Here is a 5,069-nt window from a genome sequence, read left to right on the forward strand (position 1 = left end):
AATTCAATTCAATTAATTCATTCATACTAATTTAATTTCCTTAATAAAAAAACTTAAGTTGACTTTATTATTTATTCTTTTATTATGACTTTATGTTTAGAGTCAGAAAAATTTGTAGACAATGCAATCCTAAAAGTATTGCATTTTACCTTTATAGAGATTTACATATAATGCTATGTAATAGGTAATTTGTCATAAATGACCAATTTATGGGTGACAATTATTATTGTCTATGCTTCTAAAATAATAAGCAATTAAAAATTAAGGATATAAATGTATTTCATGCTACCTTATTGTAATTCAGCTTTTCAATTTTTTTTTGTATTATACTCTAGTTTCAAATCCTAGAATATTTCTTTGTATCTTGTGTGTTTCATAATGACAAAGATGCAGCCAGTTATAATGCATTTCGAAGCAAATGTTTGTATAAGAACATAAGATAAATAAAGAAATTAAGTAAAAATCGTATCCTGTACTCTACCAAATTGAAAACGTTGTTTACACTTGGGAAACAAAATGAGGATTTGATACATTCTTATAGAAAATGATTTCCTTCATCCCTGGAAGAGATTTGCTTATAGCATACATTCATTCATTCTGTCAGAGAGTTGGTTAACAAACATGAACAGCTCCTGTGAGCCAGGCCCACAAGTTAGTACACTTACTACATACTGTTGAACCTTTTCACATCTGTTATGCAGAGTGGTACACATAATTTCATATGCTTCATCTTCTAAATTTGGTTGAATATATCATGCCCTTCTCAAATATAATTGTCAACTCTGTTCTTAAATAAATATTATCAACTGAATGTTTACTGGACTTAATCACCATGAAACTATCTGCAGATATATTATCCGTATTTAATACATATTATAATAATTTTGCATCCTAGTTTAGTGGGTTGTAAGTAATTTCTTTTTTTTTTTTAGATTATTTATTTATTTATTTGAGAGACAGAGATCACATGCAGGCAGAGAGGCAGGTGGGGGGACGGGAAGCAGGCTCCCCACTGAGCAGAGAGCCCGATGCGGAGCTCGATCTCAGGACCCTGAGATCATGACCTGAGCTGAAGGCAGAGGCTTTAACCCACTGAGCCACCCAGGCGCCCCGTTAAGTAATTTCTTAATACCATGTTTCACACGTTGGTTTGGGTTTTAAATAAAAAGCTCTTAGAGATGAGAGGTTTTGGTTTTGTTTTGCCTTGATTTTACTATTAAGTGGATAAAGACTTTAGAAGGACAAATGTACATCACCATCCTGGTGTAAAGGTAAATGATACTCTAATTGCTAGCTCACCATTTACAAGCTATGCTTATTTAACACACCATCAGGCATGGGTAACTTTTGGAACATTAAACAGGAAGTTGTGATTCAAGACTGACGGTCTATATGTGCAATTGAACAGTATGTTCTCCCTGCCTAAGCAATGATGTTTGGACTGGCTTTTTGAAACAAATTATATCCTTTTACCTTCTTCAGCATGAAACAATAGAATATCTATGGCAATAACTTCAAGATGAAGTGCTTTCTTATAAAAAGAGAATGAAGAAAGAAGTATCTGAAATGTATGTATGAAAACAAACCGAATTTGGCGTTTCAAACACATGCTATGTTGTGGAAGTAATGTCACAGAAAAACGGTGAGAGAAAATCTGAATCAGCATGAAATGAGATATTTTGAGGGTTATTGAACACTATTCATTTTCATGGAAATAGGACAAGGTTATTTAGCACAGGTGTTTCTGTAATTGTGATGCATTAGCAAAATTAGCTGTGTTCAATGGCCCTCACACTTGCTCTGCCACCTGTATGTGAAATGGCCTACTGTTACTAACGGAGAGATTCAGTGCAAAACATGTACTGTAGAATTACGTTCAAAACCTATTTGGGGCTATTTGGGGTTATTATATTACCTTATTTTGTTAAACTTTTCTCCCAACATTGTTTTTTTTGTTTTTTTGTTTTTTTGTTTTTTTTCATTTCTGGGGAAAAGCAAACTTAGAAAAATGAGTGCAATGTGAGAAACTGAACCAGGCTAGAGAGAGAAAATATTCAGAAAAACAAAGCAATCACGCAGGGAACAGTTGAAGTTGAAGAGTTTCTAATATTGAAACTATGACCAACATTTGAAGCTGGGATTTTACTGAGAGATTGCTTGTACACTAATCTTTGAAGATTCTAGCTAAAAATTCAGAGGCTTTTGGCCCAGCCAATTAAATATGACTTTCTGAGAGGATCCTAGAAATACTTACTCACATTCAGGTTTCCTAACCATTGATTAGAAGAGTGAGGGACATGGAAGATATATGATATTTTTTAAGATGAGATAATTCTATATAAAATATCAGTGTATAGTGCTTGCACTTTCAGACAACATAAATATTAGATGATACAGAGAACAGTCCTTAGTCATTGGCAGAGGTAAAATGTATCATTGTTTTTCTCATTCTGGAAAAATAGAGAGAGTGCCATGCAATCATGGATATTTTACTTAAACTCGTTTCCGAACCACTGAATTCAAAATCAGGATTGCCAGTCACTGGCGTTTGATGATTTAGGATTGATTGCCTTGACTGAATTTTTAAAAAATCAAATAAAACTGTAACTACATGAGATAAACCATTATGTTCATTTGTTTCATTAGAAATTAAGTATATATCCAAACAACATTCTTTGGGCAAATAGTTGATTACGTGACTAACACATTACTCCCCAATTAATTGCTTTGTCATTGTTAATATAAACTTTCAGTTTGACTGTTTTCTTAATTAAAATGTGACTTCTAATCTGTATAAATTATGAAATTGATAGTTATAATTTGATTTCTCATAGACAGAGCCTGACTGATTATAGGAAGCTATTTTCAAAGCTCTGCCGAATTAGTTCAGTGGTAACAACAGGTACATAAATGTTATTTTAGTGTGTGTGTGTGTTCTTGTGTATGCATGCATGTTGTGGTCTTTTCAAAAAAAATTGTCAAGCCCAGAACTGATCAGTAACAAATAGTCAATTCTGATTCCTTTGTCCTTGTCTCTATTTCTGGACAAATCTACAAAAGCCTCCATAGTGAGATGGTTTTTTTGCCAGCTAATAGTATTTCAGAAAAGCTACTGTTCTAATAGATATTTCTTGTTTGTAGTCTAAAATCATGTCTTATAATCTCAGCTATCCCATGTGTCAGCAGTGTAATGGAAACATGACTTCAAAATTTGCTTTCTATTTTATTCAACTAAAAAAAAAAAATGTAAACACTACACTGTTAACTAAAGAATTCCAGATTTCTTTAAGACTTTTTTTAAGATTTTAATTATTTATTTGAGAGAATGAGAAAGAGAGAGAGAGAGAGACCAGAAGCAGTGGGGAGGAGTGGAGGGAGAAGCAGACTCCCTGCTGAGCTGGGATACAGGACTCTATCCCAGGACCTGAGATCATGACCTCAGCTGAAGACAGATGCTTAACTGACTGAGCCATGCTGTAGCCCAAGAATTCAAGATTTTTGACTCGTCTTTGACACAGAGCAAACACTGTGCAAATCTTTCATAAAAAAGATGATGATATTCTCTCAGACTCAAAACGGTTTATGTCTTTGATCAAGTAACAACTCTGTTTCATGGACAGATCTCCTGGACAACCTGCTTACTCAGGGTTCCGAACATCATATGCCCATGACTTTTTAAAATTGCATTTTCCAGTTCTTCCTGATTCTTCTATCTCACTGTGGATTCCTGGGATCCAGGAATTTTTACAGGATCATAAGAGATCATTTTGAGCTATTTTGGTCTTTTTTTGCTATCTGAAAAAAATCTCTGCATTATCTCTTATCTTTTTCTGTGCTTTACAACTGGCTGTGCTATTATGCATAGTTCAATCATCATAGCTCAAATCTTCATATGACTTTTAAAGTGTGTCTTGATTTCTTAATATCAAGAAAAGAACTTCATTATTGCAGTTGCCATGATAAACATTATCTTTTTATCTTGCTGAAATATCATTGGTATCATCAGTTCCATGCCCGGCACATGGTAGGGACTCAACATGTGTATAGTAAATAAGTCAATAAATGAGTGTCTATGTCAGTCTCCATACCAAGATCATTTTTCTAAGATTTTATTTATTTATTTGACAGAGAGAGACACAGCGAGAGAGGGAACAAAACAGGGGGAGTGGGAGAGGAAGAAACAGGCTTCCCGCTGAGCAGGGAGCCTCATGCGGTCTCAATCCCAGGACCCTGGGATCATGACCTGAGCGGAAGGTAGATGCTTAACGACTGAGCCACCCAGGCGCCCCCAAGTTCATTTTTCAAATTCATTTCTAGTAGCGTGAGAGTACCTTGCCACATCTAGACTAGTCACTCTTCCTAAGCTTGCGTTGAAAAGAAAATAACGTCACATCCTAGCTCTGTTTTTAAGACGTATTAAATAGCTAAAAACCACATTTAATAATTCCTAAAGATAGCAGTGATTATAAATCTTAGAGCCTTTTACCTTTTTTGAACATATGCCATGCTTTTAGAAAAAAAAAAAAAGAAAGAAAAAGTTTCATGTTTATAAATGCGAACCTATTTTACTTGTAGGACATATGGTCCCTGACTTATGATGGTTTGCCTGAAGATTTTTTGATATTACAGTGGTGTGAACGTGAGACACATTCAGTAGAAACTGTACTTGGAATTTTGAATTTTGACCTTTCTTGGGGCTAGGTTTATGTGGTAAAGTACCTCTTCATGATGCTGGATAGTGGCAGCTGCAGCTCCCAGCCAGCCATTTGATCATGAGGGTCAACAACCAATAAACTTACACGCATTCTGTACTCACACAAGCATCCTGGTTTTCACTTTCAGTGCTATATTCAACAAACTACACTTTATTATAAACTGCTTTGTGTTAGATGATTTTGCCCAAATGTGGGCCAGCATAAGTGGTCTGAGCTAGTTTTAGTTAGGCTAGGCTAGGGTATGATGTTTCATAGATTAGGTGTATAAAATGCATTTTTAACTTACAATGGATTTATCAGGATGTAACCCTATGGTCCTGGTCGAGGGAGATCTATATATATAATGCATTCGAA

Source organism: Martes martes (genome assembly GCF_963455335.1).
Source record: "Martes martes genome assembly, chromosome: 15".
Lineage (NCBI taxonomy): Eukaryota > Metazoa > Chordata > Mammalia > Carnivora > Mustelidae > Martes > Martes martes.